Consider the following 19,465-nt stretch of genomic DNA (forward strand, 5'->3'; position numbering starts at 1 on the left):
GTACACTTTAAAATGGTTTAAATGGTGAGTTTTGAGTTGTGTGATTTTTTTACCACAATTATAAACAAAAAGCTGCATGACAGCAAGTAAGTCCTGGGGACGTTTTGGCAGATGAATTATGACAGTGATGAAAGTCCAAGATCTGTAATTATTTTAAAAAGTAACCATCACACAATGCACTAGGTTCAAACCATAACAGGCAAGTGATATCCTGACAGAGAGACAATAATTCTACTTAACTCAACTGACAAAGCTGTGAGACTTAACTGGCATAGATGTCTCGTGGCAATTCACAAATATATAATTGAACAAACAAGCAAATATACCTCCCTGGAAAAAGTGACAGAATGAATCAAAGTACATTTGGCTCTGAATGTTACACTTGAAACAGACCTTGAAAATATTTTCATTTTATTTCAGAGATATTCTCATTCTCATTTGAGAGACTTAAGAAGAACAGTTATGACTTGCTTAAGGTTCCATAGCTAGTTAGTGGGAGTACTTGACCCAAAAGAACCAATGTCCCACCTCTTCCCACCATGTGATGTTCATAGTGAGGGCAATTCCATATGCACCTCTCAGAATGGTTGTCATCTGAGTGTTTGCGAAGCCAAGGACGACTACATTTTCCTCTGAGTATCCTCTGGGCTGCTGAACTGCATGTGTACAGAGAAACCTGCTGTCTACGTGTCCTACCCATGTGCTCTAAATCTTGGCTTGTGCCACCACCCAAGTTAGAGAGCTGGCTGCTCTGGGACTAACTCTCTACTTCACCGCCTCCTGTTCTAGAAACCAGTCACCAAAACTTCCAATTCTAACTTTGGAACATCTAGCAGATTTGGACTGTTTCCCATTCTCATCAAGATTCCCTCACCTTTTATTTGGACTATTTTATACTACTCTTAACTGCCCACAGTTATCCACAGGTGAATACAACACTGACTCAAGAGACACGTGACTCTGAGGTGGAACTTAGTTCCAATCACTAGGACACCTACTATTGCTATCGATGGAATAAAATCTGGGTACTGTAGTATTCCCTTCCCTGGATGCAGTTCCAGACTAATAGTGACTAAGTTTAAAAGACTCTGACCTTAACAGTGGCAACTGTGACAAACTCTTGGTACTTTGTTCCTTCAGATGCACAGAGAGCAACTTTGACTTAGTATTACAAACAATACGGGATTATTTGGTTTCCTTGGTAACCTGCAGTTCTGCCCTAGGTGACAATCAAAGACTGTGGAGGCGCCAATTTTTTTCTAGATCTAAAAATTCTCATTCTATGAATATCTGGGGTTGTAGACAGCCTACTAAAGGGAGACTGGTACAAAAGTAAAGCCATTAAACTTTAAGATATAGGAGCAGAGGCAAAGTTGGCTGCCTGGGAGGCAATCTGGTGAAATTTAGGAGAAAAAAGACTGTTTCTTCTGTGGGCAGAATATGCTATCAGAAGTGTCCGATGGCAACCCTAAATTATCATTATCAGAAGTTTAAGTTATGTTCCAGCCCATTCTGTTAACAAAAGCAGAGTAGTGCTTTTTTGTTTTACAAAAAGGCTACAACCTATACATATCAATAATTAAATTGTGATTTTTTTTTTTTTTTTTTTTTTTTTTTAGAAAATGTTCTTATATTCTCTGATAGTAGATGATGAGCTGTTACTGTATTGTACTACCAGGAGCACCAGTTTTAAGCACAGACATTCATACTAGAAAGCAGAGGCTAGTGTCTGATCAATCCAGCAGCTTCTGGAGGGACAGGGAGAGAAATAAGAAAATCTTCTAATGGAACCTGAAGCCCTGAGAAGCTGCCATGTCATAGATGGTCCTTCATGCAGGAACAGAGTGCACAGTCAATTGTGACGAATATTCTTGAGCAAGATAGGCTAAGGGTGGCTGCTTTCTTTTAGGTAAGATGTGTACAGTTTTGTGCTGAGGGAATATCAATGACCTCCACCAACTCCTTGCTTAGAGGCCCCTCCGTTTACTGTTCCTGTCAGTTTTTCTCTTTTAAGGAGTCAAGATCTTGCTAAGTTGCCCAGGCTGGAGTGCAGTGGTGTGATCATAGCTCACTGCAGCTTCGAACTCCTGGGCTCAAGCCTCAACTTCCAAAGTAGCTAGGGCTTCAGGTGTGTGCCACTGCACCTGGCTAGTTTTTGTTGTTGTTGTTTTCTTGTAGAGATATGTTGCTGAGAATGGTCTTGAACTTGTGGCCTCAAGCGATCATCCCACCTCGGCCTCCCAAAGCATTGAGATTACTGGAGGAAACCTGTCACACCTGGCCAGTTTCTCTTGATACAAATGTCTCCATAAAAAGTTTGGGAGAAACTTGTCAATTGGTGTCAAAAACAAACCAAAAGACACTATCAGTGGATCTTACCACGGCCCTGGGGTAGTCGCAAAAGAGATAAGGACATTTCCCATTGTTATTAGCTGAGTCTTGTCTACAGAGGCCTGGCCCCACAGAGCATCGTTTGGGTCTCCAGAGGGCCCCATAAAGAGCAAGCCTTCGGCCGGGCACAGTGGCTCACACCTGTAACCCCAGCACTTTGGGAGGCCAAGGTGGGCAGATTGCCTGAAGTCGGGAGTTCGAGACCAGCCTGGTCAACATGGTGAAAACCCGTCTCTACTGAAAATACATACACACACAAAAATTAGCCAGGCGTGGTGGCATGCGCCTGTAATCCCAGCTGCTCAGGATTAGGCTGACGCAGGGGAATTGCTTGAACCAGGGAGATGGAGGTTGCAGTGAGCCGAGATCACACCACTGCACTCCAGCCTGGACAACAGAGTGAGAAAAAAAAAAAAAAAAAAAAGGCCAGGTACGGTGGCTCACACCTGTAATCCCAACACTTTGGGAGGCCAAGGCGGGTGGATCACAAGGTCAGGAGATGGAGACCATCCTGGCTAACACGGTGAAACCCCGTCTCTACTAAAAATAAAAATAAAAATAATTAGCTGGGCGAGGTGGCGGGCGCCTGCAGTCCCAGCTACTTGGGAGGCTGAGGCAGGAGAATGGCGCGAACCCAGGAGGCGGAGCTTGCAGTGAGCCGAGATCGCGCCACTGTACTCCAGCCTGGGCGACAGAGCGAGACTCTGTCTCAAACAAACAAAACAAACAGAAAAAAAAAAAAAAAAAAAAAAAGAGAGCAAGCCTTCATGCTCTGGACAGAAGAGGTGGCAGACAGCTAACTAAAATCTACCTTCGCTGCTGCTGAATCCTGGGTTAGAAAACACAGCTCAGAGTAATCGCTCAAATGGGTCGGCTTACTGCAGTCGAAGCTTAGCCACCTCCCAGGGGAAGGTGAAGTCTGCAAAGCAAACACTTTCAGGTGGCAGCCTTTTGCTAGTCCAAATAAAAAACGAAGAAAGACAAGACCAAATCCTACTCCATTCACGTAGAGATGCTGTGGAAGACCCACTCTATGCAGTAAACAAGCGTGGACAATGACTTCCCACCACCTTAGCGCTTGCACCTCCTCGGTCCGTAGCGGAAGCGGTAGGGTGAGAGGCAGCTGTATTTAGGGAAATTCTTCACAGCACTATCTGGCTTAGAGAGGAGAGGCAGCCCTATGTTTGTCTAATTCTAAACCAAACAATGGTTATAAAACCTTATTAAACCTTGCAGGGTTAGGAAATAGAAATATCTCAAATATTGATCCCCTGCCTGCCAAGCTTTGAGTTCTAAAGGCTGTTCACTTGCAAGATCTGCTTTGCCAAGACCCCAGGGCTGAAAATCCTGCAGGGGTGCCAGGAACAACAGGTGGCTCCCACACCTGGAGTGTAGTGTGTGCCTGGGGACAGGGTGACTGCCCCTCCTCCACCCCCAGTGTCTGTGGGAGCCTTGAGCTGCTGGCATTCGATTAAACACCACTTGGATGTGCCAGGGACAATGGTCTTCTGCCCAGAGCCTCGGCGCTTGTCCCTATTCCAGCTCCTTCTAGGGGAGGACCTAGCCCTGAACCTCTTCCCAGTTGGCTGGAGGTTCTCTCCCCTTGGCCTGGTTCCTGCTAGCTCTTTTCCTGTCTAGATTTTAGTTCCCCTTCATTGGCTGGATGCTCCTTGAATACGTGCAAGGCCCTGAGAACCACTGTCACCACACTTTCCTCCTCTCTCCCTTCCTTCTTGGATCAGATGTTGAAACCAGGCTTCTCCCCTTCAGTGCTGCTGACATTTTGCCCATTGAGGCAAGGAGAACTGGCAGGAAATGGGCATTTCTGCTCTCTCCAGGCACTTGCTTGGCATGGCACAACAAGAACCAAGGGTGAAAAGCTTTCAGTCTCCTTGTGCTCTTCACCCTCTTCTCCAGGCCCTCTCCACAGCCTCCCATTTTCAACGCTTTCCTTCATCTTTCTTGGACTTATGTTTTCCTTCGTTCTCTACTATCCACTTTTCTTCCTCTTCCTCTTTCTATTTCTGCTTTTTCTTCTGCCTTTTGTATCCCCCTCCACCTCTACTTTCTCTCCCATATATAGTTATAACCTGATGGCCTGGATTTGTAATATAGCCTCCTAAAAACCTCTCTGCAGATGCAACTTCCACCTCAAACTCTCCCTTCCAACACTTCAGGTAGAATGGCCACTGTATGTCATTCCCTGACTCAAGACCCTGCTCTGACTCCCTGGGGCCCACAGAATAGAGCCCAAACTCCAAGACAACAGACAAAGCCCTTCAACACTTGGCTTCTGCCTGCCTTTTTTCTCTTTTACTCAATTATGTATTGGTTCAGCAAACAAATGAATTTGTTTACTGAGTGCTTACCATGAGAATATACTACACCAGGAGTTGCATATAAAATTAATATGGAATGACTTTTAAAAACGTACAGGTGAAATGATATGATGTCTGAAATTTGCTTCAAAATAACCCACAGAGTGGGAGAAGAGGAGTTGGTGCAATGGGAGAGGCACAGACAAAACAAGACTGACCTTAGGTGATAATTATTGAAGCTGGGTGATGGCTATGGTGGAGTCATTATATTATTCTCTTTATTTAAGTATATGGCTGAAAATTTTTGTTGAAAATAATGATAGGTGAACGATAGGTGAACAGAACAGACATGTCTCTGGATTTTCTTTTCTCACAGTTCTCCATGAATACTAAGCTTTTCAGTGCTTCAAATAGTCCAGGATTTGTACCTCCCGGCATTTCCATGCTTCTTCTGCTTGGAACTCTATTTCCTCCATCCTTTCCTAATTGCCACAGCTGGTGCCTACTCAACCTCTAAGCCCAGCTCAAACAAATAGCACTTTCTCTGGGAAGCTTTTTAAGACCCCTACAAATTAAGGGAGGAACCCCTGCCCCATGTTTCCACAGCACCTTGTCCTAGCACTGCTATGATTTGTTGTAATTGCCTGTTTAATTGTGTTTCTCTCACCAGGCTACAAGCTCTCAGTTTACAAGGATTGCTTTTGTCTTGCTCCCTGTTTTATCCCCAGAGCCTGGCACACAGTAGCAGCTCAGTAAATATCTACTGAATGGTTGAATAAAATGAACTGTGAGGTCTCTGGCAGAGCAGCTGGCACAAACTTGGCCTTGTTGTATGGTCTGGCATGGTATGCGTGAGGAAGGGGTGGAACTACCTTGGCACTGCCTGTTCCTCTGCCAATGTCAGGCATTTCCACCCTGGGCCAGCACCTTCAGGGCTAAGTCCACTTAGAGCAAAGTCCTAGAACTTTCCTGGACATAGAATTGTTGATGCTCATTTTGTAAAATCCAAGCTAATGGCCTGACAATACTTTTCCTGTCTTTTCAATGAAGTACAAAGTGATCTAATTGCAAATGACCAGAGTTAAGAGTGGCATTTATTCAAAATTTTTCTCAATAATATACCACCTGCGTCCTTCCATACCTTAACACAGCACAGATCATTATAAACTATATGAAATAGCATGGTTTATTATTTAACAGGAGTGTAAAGTGTGGGATCAAATGTCATACCTCCTCCTAGTTTGCTGACACGGATGGCTGGTCATATGCGTGTTTCTCAGAGATACACCTTTCCAGACCATTCTACCTATAATAGTGTACCCTCTCTCCCTATCCAGTCTTGCTCTCTTCTGTCCAATCTTTTTTTTTTTTTTTTTTTTTTTTTTTTTGAGTCAGAGTCTTGCTCTGTTGCCAGGCTGGAGTGCAGTGGCAGGATCTCGGCTCACTGCAACCTCTGCCTCCTGGGTTCAATCGATTCTCCTGCCTCAGCCTCCCAAGTAGCTGGGACTACAGGCGTGCACCACCATGTCCAGCTAATTTTTGTATTTTTAGTAGAGATGAGGTTTCACCATGTTGGCCAGAATGGTCTTGATCTCTCAACCTCGTGATCCACCCACCTCAGCCTTCCAAAGTGCTGGGATTACAGGCGTGAGCCACCGCGCCCAGCCAAAAATAAAAACATCTTTACATGCCGTTGCAAATTCTTCCACAACAGCATTTTTTTTTTTTTTTTTTTTAAGACAGAGTCTCACTCTGTCGCCCAGGCTGGAGTGCAGTGGCGCGATCTCATCTCACTGCAACTTCTGCCACCTGGGTTCAAGCGATTCTCTTGCCTAAGCCTCCGGAGTAGCTGGGATTACAGGCACCTGCCACCGTTCCTGGCTAATTTTTGTAGTTTTAGTAGAGACGGGATTTCACCATGTTGGCCGGGTTGGTCTTGAACTCCTGACCTAGAAATCCACCCGCCTCAGCCTCCCAAAGTGCTGGGATTATAGGCGTGAGCCACCGTGCCCAGCCCACATCAGCATTTTTAATAGCTACATGTTATTTTGCCATATGGATTTTCTTTATTGTTGGGCATCTAAGTTACTCATAATTTTTCATTATTGTAAGCACTGTTGCTATAAAAATATTTCTATTAATAGTTACATCTTTGTATTAAATAATTACTTTCATAGAACAAATTCCTTGTCAATAAATTATTAGATTCAAGAATATAAATATTATTAAGGCATTTGATAGCTTCCCCAGACACCCTATTTCTCAGTTTTATCTGTGAAACGGCATAGATCCTTAACTCCACCCTGCTAGTGGAGGCGTATCCCTGTGCCCAGCCCAGTGGGTGGCACCTTGCCCCTCATATATCAGTCACTCATGTTTACTTTCTGTCTGCCTCTTCCCATGACTTTCTTTCTAGCCCTGACTCCTGAGGCAGACCATTTCTCTGAACCATGTTAGGCATTGCTAGACCCCTTGCACAGGATCATCCCTGCCTAGTGGGTGACCAGAGTCAACTCTTGCCTTTCCTTATGTCTTCCTTTCTGTGACCATTGTGGGACACCCATATAGTCCCAAGCCATGACAATTTTTGTGGTGTCTTGGCTCTTGTGACACATTTTGGTCATCTCTGCAGTTTATATAATACTGCTTCCTTAGTCATGTGTTCTTAAATGTAACTCTTAATTATAAGATTGGCTTTTTAACAAAATATGAGCTTCTTGATAATATCAATTGCCTAGCATGAGCACTGGGATGTCTTATGGAAAAAGTAGATGACAACCAGTAACAACCGATTAACAGACTAGCAACTCAAATGACCCTAGTAACAAAACAATGGTATTTAAGTTGTTTTAAATTTTTATTGTGGAAATATACATATAACATGAAGTTTATCATTTTAAGCAAGTGTACAATCCAGTGGCATTAAGTACATTCACAATATTGTGCAACTGTCACCACTATCTAGTTCCAAAATTCCCTCATCAACTCAAACAGAAACTCTATAACCATTAAGGAATAACTCTCCCCTTCCACACTCTCCCAGACCTGGTAACTTCTATTCTACTTTCTGTCTCTATGAATTTGTCTTTTCTAGCTATCTCACATAAGTGGAATCATACTATATCGTCTTTTGGAGTCTGGCTTCTTTCATTTAGCACAATGTTTTTAAGATTCATCTGTATTGTAGCATGCACCAAAATTTCATTCCTCTTTATGGCTGAATAATACTCTATTGTGTGTGTATACCAGTTTTTTTATTCATTCATCCACTGATGGACATTTACATTATTTCTACCTTTGACTATGGTGAATAGTTTTGCTATTATTAAATGCTTAGTGACTCTAATTACCCTAATTTTAAAAAAAAGAAAAGAGATATTTAACCTGTTTTTATGATTCATCTCTGTTCCAAACATGTTCAATTTTGTGTATGTGTGTATGTGTATCACTAGCCACATTCTCTCTGAATAATCAATGTTTTAAATAGTATATCAAACTAGCAGCCCAATTTTATTTTATTTATGAACTAGCCTCAGCCTGGGAATTATTTGAGGAAGTTTACAAAATACATAAGGATCAAAATAAGTAAAGAAACCAGGCACAGTGGCACATATCTGTAGTCCCAGCAACTTGAAAGGCTGAGGCAGGAAGATCACTTGGGCCAGGAGTTGGAGGCCAGCCTGGCAACATAACAAGACATCTTCTTAGATAGATAGATAGATAGATAGATAGATAGATAGATAGATAGATAGATAGATAGATAGATAGATAGAGATAGGAAGATGAAGAGAAAACCAAGCATGACATTATAAAATGAAGCCAGAGGCCACAAACATAGATAATGTGCCAGAAATTCTTGCAAAATCGATAGGTCACAATTTCTAAGCTTCTTAGTGACCAAACACAGAGAGAAAAGATCAGTCATCAGTCACAGGGTCTCTAAGATAAGCAAACAAACAAGTGAAAAACTATGAGTAGCTCAGGAGAAAGAAGCACATACGTTCCCAGCACTGAATTGCAAGAGAAGAACCATTTGATAAAATAGACTATATTTTTCTTAACTTTCTTATAGCAAATACAGAGTTTTATGTGATTGTATTTTTATACTGCTGCTCAAAGGAAGCTAAAGGTATAACATAAAGGGCAACTCAGGAAAAACAGTTACAAAGGAGGTGGTAAATGAAAGCTGTCTAAATATTCAGTCTTTGTCCAGGGATGAAATTTGAACCTTAACAAGAATGAGTAAATGGCATATTCTCAAGGAATTATTTTTAATTATTTCTTACAACTAAATTTTTGATGAGTTTAGTGGCAGGGAATTTCATGTCTTCTGAGAAGAACCTAGAACCCCTTGACCTATGCTATTGATTAAAAGAAAATTCACATACTAAACAATTCTCTAAGCAGAAAATAGGCCTGGGATCCCTTTATCAAAATTAGAAGGCCTAGACCACATCAAATGCTGGGGAGGATATGGAGCAACCAGAATTCTCACATGTTGTTGTTGGGAATATAAAATGATACAAACACTTTGAAAAAGTCAGGCAGTTGCTTAAAAATGAAGTATGGCTGAGCATAGTGGCTCATACATGTAATTCCAGCACTTTGGGAGGCCAAGGTAGGAGGTCTACTTGAGGCCAGGAGTTTAAGACCAGCCTGAGCGATATAGCATGACCCTTATCTCTACAAAAATTGAAATTAAAAAATTAGCCAGGCTTGATGGCACACACCTGTAGTCTTAGCTATTTGGGAGGCTAAGGTGGGAGGATTGCTTGAGCCCAGGAGTTTGAGTTTGCAGTAAGCAATTATCCCACCACTTCACTCCAGCCTGGGTAATAGAACAAGACCATCTCCAAAAATAAAATAAAATAAGATAATAAAATGCACACTTATCACATGACCCAGCAATTTCACTCCTATGTATTTACCCAAGATAAATAAAAACATATGTTCTTAAAAGCACTTGCACAAGAATGTTCATAGCAACTTTGCCCTAATAATTAAAAACCTAGAAAAAGCCTGGTGTCCATCAATAGGAGAATGGATAAACAAACTTAGATGCCCATACAATGAAATTCTACTCAGCAATAAAATGGAAAGACCAGCTGACATAAATAACAGGATGGGAAAATTTCAAAAACATTATGCTGATAAAAATTTGGTAGAAGAGTGAAATAATGTGAAAACTTAAAAGCAATTCGGATTTGTGTCCAGTTCCATGGATCAAGACAAATTGCCCCAGTTTTGTCATGGGGAAAAGGGGAGTAATAATCTCAGAATGTGAAAATTAAATAAGCATTGTGTGATTTTATTTTGTTGGTTGTTTTTTGTTTGTTTGTTTGTTTGCTTGCTTGAAACAGAGTCTCTGTCGCCTAGGCTGGAGTACAGTTGCACAATCTCAACTCAATGCAACCTCTGCCTCCTGGGTTCAAGTGATATCCCTGCCTCAGCCTCTTGAGTAGCTGAGACTACAGGCACCTGCCACCATGCCTGGCTAATTTTTGTATTTTTAGTAGAGACAGGGTTTTACCATGTTGGCCAGTCTGGTCTCGAACTCCTGACCTCAGGTGATCTGCCTCAGCCTCCCAAAAGGCTGGGATTACAGGCTTGAGCCAAGGTGCCCCGCCTTATTTTGTATTTTAAAATGTTACATGTAGATTATGTGTATCTTTCTACAACTTGCTTCTTTTTACTTGGCACTGATTTGAAAGTACTTGGCAAAGATCAGTATTATCATTAGTCAAAAAAGATAATGGTTGGCAAGAGGAGAACATAGAGAAAATATGGCTTAAAGAGGACATCAAGTGATAAATTTTTTGTTTTGTTACCAAAGAACATGCTGAGTAAAAGAAGCCTTACTAAAAGAATTTACACTGTATGAATTCTTCTGAGTGAAGTTCTAGAGCAAACAAACCAACCTATGATGGATGAAACCAGAATAGCAGTTACCTCTGGTGGGGCAAGGGTAGAGATTGACTGGGAAAGGGGAGGAGAAGACTTTCTGGGGTCATGCTAGTGTTCTCTATTTTATAGGAGGTTAAAGAGGACCAAAATTCCTCAAATGGTACCAAGCAAAGAAAAATATTAATGGTAGAACCTAGGTGGTGGGTATATGGTTATGTATTATAAAATTCTTTCAACTTTCCTGTATCCTTGCAACTTCATTTTTGTGTTTTAAAACGTTGACCAGACTGTGTGTGGTGGCTCACGCCTGTAATCCCAACACTTTGGGAGGCTGAGGCAGGCGGATCACTTGAGGTCAGGAGTTCGAGACCAGCCTGGCCAACATGGTGAAATTCCGTCTCTACTAAAAATATAAAAATTAGCCAGGCTTGGTGGCAGGCACCTGTAGTTCCAGCCACTAGGGAGGCTGAGGCAGAAGAATTACTTGAACCCCAGAGCCAGAGGTTGCAGTGAGCTGAGATTGCACCACTGCACTCCAGCCTGGGCAACAGAGCAAGACTCCATCTTAAAAAAAAGAAAAGAAAAGAAAAAAGAAAGGAGCCTAAGTAAAACATAATTTAATAATAAAAACTCTGTTTTTAAAAAAGTCATAAAAGATACCTATATGTACTTGGAATTTTTATTATTAACCTATGGTGGGTTTTAAAAAATATTTTTTAATTGTGCCTGTCAATCTTTTGAAAAAATTCAAATGAAAATAAATCAAAAAATGTAAACATCAGTTGATATATTCATCTCTGAACATTACTACTGCAGTTTTAAGTAAAATCCACAGGGTGGCAGAGAAAAGGAATCACAGAAGACGTGCACATTTCTGATTTAAGTGAATAATGCAAAATATTTTATTGCTTCTATTAATAGAAAAGATTTGCAGACTTTGTGAAATGTACTATACAGCACACAGAACTAAACTTGTGATCTAAATCTAAACTCCAATCTTTGCCCGAAGTTATTTGCTTATGTAAAAAATGATTCGCCGTGCTCATTTGCACAATTCTCCTCTTTTTTGGAGGTTATTTTTTATTTTTGTGAGAGAGATTGACTATTTCAGTTAATGCATCTCATTCACATAATGGGTCATGCACATTCCTCTTCCCCCCCCTTCTACCCCATTGGTCTTCCGGTGATCCCAGCCTCCCCCATGTCACGGGGAACCCAGAAGCCAGAACCCTCTAAATTCTTGATCAATGCACTTACTTCACCACTGTTAACAGATCCTGGCACACTCTTCCTTTCAACCTTAAGCAAATGCTTTACTTGCTATGATGGAAATTTCAAAGGAGCAGTAGCAGTAAATGATGAGAAAAAAAAAAAAAATTCCCTGCAATGTCATTACCAAGAGGCTAATGAGTAGACTAGACTGAGTTATTCACAGAAATTAACATGTTTTATACATAAGATCGATCTCACGATTATTCCATTTGAGGAGGCCTTGATTTGTCTCCTATAATTTTCCAAAGGGATTCCGTGTTAGTACACACACTGAACGACACCAATCTCTCTGCAGTTCCCCTCTATGATGTTGCTTTGGGATGGCAACGAAGCAGGGGTGATTTAAGAAAATGTTAGCAGTTGTCTGGTGTTTGTTTGGAAGGAAAAGATAATGATTAAAAATAAATAAATAAATAAATAAATAAATAAATAAATAAATAAATAAATAAATATCAGTCGGGCTCGGGGTCCAGGAGTGGGGGTTGGGATCTTCGGGAAAGGCAACTGCGGGAGGAGGCTGAAGGGAACGGGGCAGGGGTTGGGTGTGGAGGGACAGGGAGGAGCTCAAGCCAGGACCAATCCTGTTTCCCGGGCTGCGCGACCCTGATCCTGCAGCACGCGAAGAAGCGAAACCCGCGGATGGGCCGCTGAGCCCGAATCCGGGGCGGTGTAGAGCCCCCTGGAGCGAGGATCAGGATGTCCAGTCTCATAAGGGACGTGGAGCCCGAAGATCCCTCGTTCCTGGTGGACCCCTCTGCTACTCGCCGTCAGCCTTTGCTGTCAGGTGCTGGAGCCCCTTCCTCAGCATCGCAGGTGGCATCACAGTTGCAGGGTGCAGGCTGGGGCTGTCTCCCCCTTGGGGATGCTGGGAACGTCGGGTAGCTTCGTGGACATGCTTGGGATGATGAACGACATGAGTGATGGAACAGATGACAGCTGGAGGCTCTTGCCAGATCATTTCATCCTCCGCTGCCTTCTCCTGTTCCAGCGCGGGAGAGGGTGTCCCCAAGGTCTACCAAGGGACATCAGAGACGCGGTCGCACCGGTGGGGTCCAGGCCACGCGGGGGACTGACAGGGATTCGGGCGGTGGCCTGGAGCGGACTGGGACTGGAGGAGCGGCAAGACCGTATCCACCCGGTGCGAGTGAGGCCGCGGCGTTTGCCTGCTGGGTGACAGGGGCAGGCTTCCTGCCCCCGCAGCAGCGCCCTCTGGCATTTCCACTGTCAGAGGCATGGGGTGGTGGGGAGGAAGGACTCAGGAGCCTCTCCGCCTGGACTTACAGGAACCCAGGGACTCCCGCTCCCGAAGGTCCCGCCGCCTTCCCCAGGCCTCGGCCTCTCCTGTACTGGCCGAGAGGCCGAAAAATCATCCCCGGAAATAAATTTTCCTCTCCAATCCAATTCCCCCATCCCCAATTTAATATTAAATTAATAGGCAAGCTGGCCCCCACCTCTCCCTAAGGGCCTCAGGGAGACCTTTTCACTGCTCCCTTAACCTACTTTTTCCTTCTTTAATCCCCTTATCATGATGATCCACTTCTCCTGTATCCACTAACTTGATTTTACGTTTTGCTGCTCCATTTTTTGAGCCTCCTCAGCTTCCCCATTCTACCCCTGTCATGCATTGGAGAGTCTTTGGGGGTGAGCGCTGGATTTAGAGGCTTCCTCCAACCCTCAGCTATCCTGGACCCTTGCCCACCTCTTCCTCAGAGGCCCCATTGCAGGGGCTGGAGCCCTGTCCAGGGCTGGGTAGGGGGCCCACCACAGGTTCCCAACTCTTCCTCCCTCACGCCTCCCACACACGCATCACAAAACTCTTCCCCGCACCCTTCTCTTCCTTTATTTTTGGAAGTGCACAACTTGTAACTCGGTGTTTATGAAAAAAAAAATGGGGAAAAAATAAAATTTGTGAAGCCAGAATTCCTTTTGCAAAGAGACTGATCATATCTTTGGATGGTTGGAAATGACTGTCCATATAGTAATTCTGCAAGGTGCATCATGGGACCTTGCACTGGGACACTCTACAGATTTTTCACATAGAGGAATCAGGGCTAGGACATGTAGCATATTCAGCTAGAATATGCAAAACAGCAGCCAACTGCTCTCAGAGGCTCACTGTGCTAAGACCAAAAGCCTGCTCTAACATTAAGGTCCCATGCACCTTTTTATGTTTTGCTGAAAAGTAAAGTCCTTGGCAATCCTGTGGGAACAGGACATGAGAACTCTCTCACAATTTCAGAGCTTCAGTCTCTGTTGGACTTGTCCAGCAAGTTGACTCATTCCTTTCCTAGCTAGGCAGCAACCAGATATATTGGTATCATTCAGGAGCACACCCTTCCTTAAATGCTTGTTCAGCTGCATTTCCAATATTTTGGATCTGCTACCTTCATTCCCATTTCAATACATATTTATGACCTGAAGCTTTACACTGCCACTTCTTGATCACAATTCAGGCTAAGCATTTTATATTATGAAAAAAGAAATGCTGTGCCAGATGACAAATACACTCACTCTCATAATTGCAACAATAATGTAACAGCAAAAGAAAAGTTTGTCTGAAAATTACAGTACTCAGGATTCACCATATTATAACAAATGTGAATTTTACTAAATACCAAGAAAAATCAGAGATTAAAATGTATCCCAAAAACTTTGGACTCAAAAATAGGAAAAGTTCACTTTCCTATTTCTCTCAACTTACTTATCTTTCCAGTGAGCCAAACATCTGATACATGTAAGCCATTGGTCAAAAGATGAATCGGGCAAGAGAAGGAACTGAGTATATCTATACATCCCCCACTGATACATTAAATATTGAAATATCCGCGAACTGAAAAAGTCATTTTTAAAAAAGTCAATTTTCAACTAAGTTATAATTAGTTTTTCGTCTACACAATTGTTTTTAACATTGTATGCTGTCATTCCCTCCAGTTAATTAGGTTATTTTATTTACTTATTTTATAGATGTAGGGGTACAAGTGCAGGTTCGTTACATGGATATATTGTGTGGTGGTGAAGTCTGGGCTTTTAGTGTCACTGGGTTATTTTAGAAACAAGCCAACTACTTGCAGGCAGCCCTATATATGGTCGACATATGCTATTGGACAAAATGTTGGCTTAGATTGTCCCTATGAATAAATGTAGAAACTAAGCCACAGTCAGTTAGCATAATTTGCCCAGTTGATGCAAACATTTCACATCTCCTGAATTGAATGGTTGGTTAGGACAGTTGAGTCGACTGTAGAGCTAATGAGACAAGGCCTTGAGACCTCTTCCCTCTCTAGTGGAACAGATAATAATGCACTAACATGATCACAGATTCAAGTAAGCCAAACATCTGACACATGTAAGTCATGAGTCAGAAGATGGATCAGGCAAAGGAAGGATCTGAATATATCCATCCATTCATCCCCACTGACAGAAAGCCAAGCTGAACACATAAGAAAAGCTGAAGCCAGTCAGTGATGAAATTAACTACTAAGGTTGATATGTACACACACACCCCCATCTTGGAAATTGCAACTACACCAGGTATACTACAGTATCCTGATGGCTATGTTGGATGAACCCACACATCATATCACATTTGTCCCAAATGACACATCATTTGCTTATGAAAGACATCCTTCATTTATTTGTACTTTAAATTCCAAGCTGCTAAAGATAGCTCTCTTTAAGGTTAACCAATTCACATTCTTTATTGACTTTCTGAAATTATGTGAAAGAAAAAAAGTTAAAATGTCAGCTAAATAAAACTAACACTTGGGTAATTGGGTACTCCAAGTCTACTTTGGAAATAAGATGAGTATAAATGATAATTTTTTTATATACAATACTTAGCAAAGTTATGCTATTTTTTGTTTTTTGCTTTTTTGTATCTATTATTTTGAATTGGCATATACTATTGTACATATTTGTGGGGTACAGTGTGTCATTTCAATAAATCTATACCATGCATAATAATCAAATCAGGGTAGTTAGCATATACATCACCTCAAATATTTATCATTTCTTTGTGTTGGGTACATTCAAGATCTACTCTTCTAGTGATTTGAATGTATACAGAAAATTGGTGTTGATTATAGTTATTCTTTATTGCTATAGAACACTCGAACTCATTTGTCCTCTCTAGTTGTATTTCGTATCTATCAACCAAACTTTGGGCTATCTCCTTCTCCTTCCTGCCATTTCCCACCTCTGGTAACCACTATTCTACACTCTGCTTCTAGCAGATCAATACTTTCAGCCTCCACATACAAGTGAGAACATGTAGTATTTATTTTTCTGATTTCACTTAACATAATGTCCTCCAAGCTTATTCATACTGCTGTGGGTGACAGAATTTCATTCTTTTGTATAACTAAATAATATTCCATTATATCACATTATATATATGTGATCTATATATATTTCACATTTTCTTTGTTCATTCATGTGTTGATGGACGTTTAGGTTGATGAAAACGTTTAGGTTTTTTTTCTTTCAGCGCTTTGAATATATATCTCATTCTCTCCTGTTCTTTAAGGTTTCTGTGGATAAACCTACTGTTAGCCTAATGGGGATTCCCTTACATGTGATTTGACACTTATCTCTTGCTGTTTTAGAATTCTCCCTTTGTGCCGGGCACAGTGGCTCACGCCTGTAATCCCAGCACTTTGGGAGGCCAAGATGGGCGGATCACGAGGTCAGGAGATGGAGACCATCCTGGCTAACACGGTGAAACCCCATCTCTACTAAAAACACAAAAAAACTAGCCGGGCGAGGTAGCGGGCGCCTGTAGTCCCAGCTACTCGGGAGGCTGAGGCAGGAGAATGGTGTAAACCCGGGAGACGGAGCTTGCAGTGAGCCGAGATCCGGTCACTGCACTCCAGCCTGGGCGACAGAGAGAGACTCCGTCTCAAAAAAAAAAAAAAAGAATTCTCCCTTTGTCTTTGACTTTAGACAATTTGACCATAATATGCCTCAGAAAGGACCTTTTTAAGTGTATCTATCTGGGGATCTTCGAGCTTCCTGGCTCCGGATATCAATCTCTCTCTCCAGGCTGGGGAAGTTTTCAGCTATTATTTCATTAAATAGGTTTTATATGCCTTTTCCCTTCTCTTATTCTTCTGAAATTTTTATAATACAGATATTTGTTTGCTTAATGGTGTCCTATAAGTCTTGTAGGCTTTCTTTAACCTTTTAAATTTTTCTTTCTTTTTTCTGACTGGATAATTTCAAATGACCTGTCTTTAAGCACAGAGATTCTTCCCCTTGCTTCATCAAGTCAGTTGTTGGAGTTATCTATTGTATTTTTTATTTCATTGATTGAATTCTTCAACTGCAGTATTTCTGGAGTTTTTTTTTTTTTAATGATTTCTATCTCTTTTTAAAATGTCTCATTCATACTGTGAACCGCTTTCCTGATTTCACTGAATTGTGTATCTGTATTTTCTTTTATCTCATTGAGTTTCTTTAAGATCATCATTTTAAATTCCTTCTCTGGCAATTCATTGACTTTCTTATCACCTGATGACTTTATCACCTTGAACGTTAGGATACAAGTCATTTACTCTGAGACATCAGGCCATCTAGGGGTTTGATGTGTAATCATGCAAAATTACATGGCCTGCATAGGAACTGAGTTACAAGGTCAGAATTATCATTTATAAAGTGTCCTAAGCAAGTGAAACAACCAACTATAGCTGTAAGGATCATGAAAAACAGGGAATCTCCCCCAGTTTACACAGACAACAAAAACTAAGTGTAGGTCACTATCGCGTTGTACCCATGGATTTTAATTTATAGAGGTGACTGAGTGATGACACAGAAAGACCAATGCCATTGAAAGAATAATTTACTACTTACAAGTCCTGGGAGAACGAGGCAAGCCATGCCACATAGAGCCACATGGGAAGCACTAAGTTTGGTTAGGAAGCATAAGCAGGAACAAGAGGAAAGCCTAGGTCAGAGCCTTTTTGGGAGGTTTCAGGAGAATGTCAAGGCTGGATGGAGTAAACAGCTTAGAGCGTGCCAGTTTAAATAACTTCAGTGGGCTTTGGCCTATATGGGTGGTCCCTACTTGCCTGGTATCTAGTCTGGGAATGCATTAGGGCAGGGTAAAATATTGGCTTGGTGTGTGAGAGTTAGAGCAGGCAGTTGTGGATACAGACTTGAGATTGCATATGAAAGGTATATTCCTAGGTAAGTTGTTATTTCCTTCAGGAATTAGCTAGCCCTGGGAGGAGCAGTCTCTCCCCAAGGCTGTATGACCCGCCCAAATGTCAAAACATCACAAGATACAGAAAATTAAAAACATGATTAACATAGTCACAGAAGTTTCAACAAGTATTTCCCCTTAGTTCATGCTATTTTCTATTTATTCCTCAATCAGTTTTCCTTTATAAAACATAGAAATTTCATTTTTCTTTTCTTTTTTTTTTTTTTTTGAGACGGAGTCTCGTTTTGTCACACAGGCTGGAGTACAGTGGCCGGATCTCAGCTCACTGCAAGCTCCGTCTCCCGGGTTTACGCCATTCTCCTGCCTCAGCCTCCCGAGTAGCTGGGACTACAGGCGCCCGCCACCTCGCCCGGCTAGTTTTTTTGTATTTTTAGTAGAGACGGGGTTTCACCGTGTTAGCCAGGATGGTCTCGATCTCCTGACCTCGTGATCCGCCCGTCTAGGCCTCCCAAAGTGCTGGGATTACAGGCTTGAGCCACCGCGCCCGGCCTTCATTTTTATTTTCTATGTAAATAGTAAACTGCCTTGGTTTCAAATTTTTATACAGATAGAGTTTTGGATGATTTTGATTCTGCCTTTCATAAATACAGTTCTCTTTTAAAAACCCTGAAGTTCCTGTTGAGCCATCAATCACAGAAGTTCAATCTCTAGAAGGGATCTTGGAAGTCACTCAGATTAGCTCTTTTATTTTATATCTGAGTAATCAGTCATTAAAAATTCTTCTGAGCCTGAATGGCTTAACTACTATTGAAATCAAATACAGAATATAATTAGGCATGTAATTAAAAGTATTAATAGACAAAAAGTATTAATTGGCCAAAAAGTGGTTAAATTTCAGAGTGTAACTAAACTTTCTTTTTTATTGTCTTCTCTCCTTCAAAATAATGGTTCAAAGTGGAGACATTATAAAAATATCTATATAAATCATCAGAAGTTAGGAAAAACTACAGAAGCCGTTCCCAGGTCATATTTCTCTGTGTGAGGTCATCCTGTTATCACCAATGCAGTCAATAGATTTCAGACAAAATCAAAGCCATCCATCAAATCAAGAGAGCACTATGCTTAAGATCAAGACACAGGTGTCACCCAAAAGACACCTGTATGAATTCCTACCCGAAGAAGAATGAATCACTCCATTCTTGATTTGCATGTTTGTTTTTGCCCCCTGCTCAAGAGTAATCATGGAAAGACAGAAAGGATGGGCACATTTACTTTGGATGCTCTCTCCTCCCTAGTTTGTTCAGCTGCCTGAGTGCCTAACTATTAGAATGGTATGTAGAGAACTAGAAAAATTGAATAGTTAAACATAAAGGCATGTCCTTACCTGGAATGAAAAGTGGAGACTCTAATTGCAAGGAGA

This window comes from Macaca nemestrina, chromosome 8 (genome assembly GCF_043159975.1).
Source record: "Macaca nemestrina isolate mMacNem1 chromosome 8, mMacNem.hap1, whole genome shotgun sequence".
Taxonomy (NCBI): domain Eukaryota; kingdom Metazoa; phylum Chordata; class Mammalia; order Primates; family Cercopithecidae; genus Macaca; species Macaca nemestrina.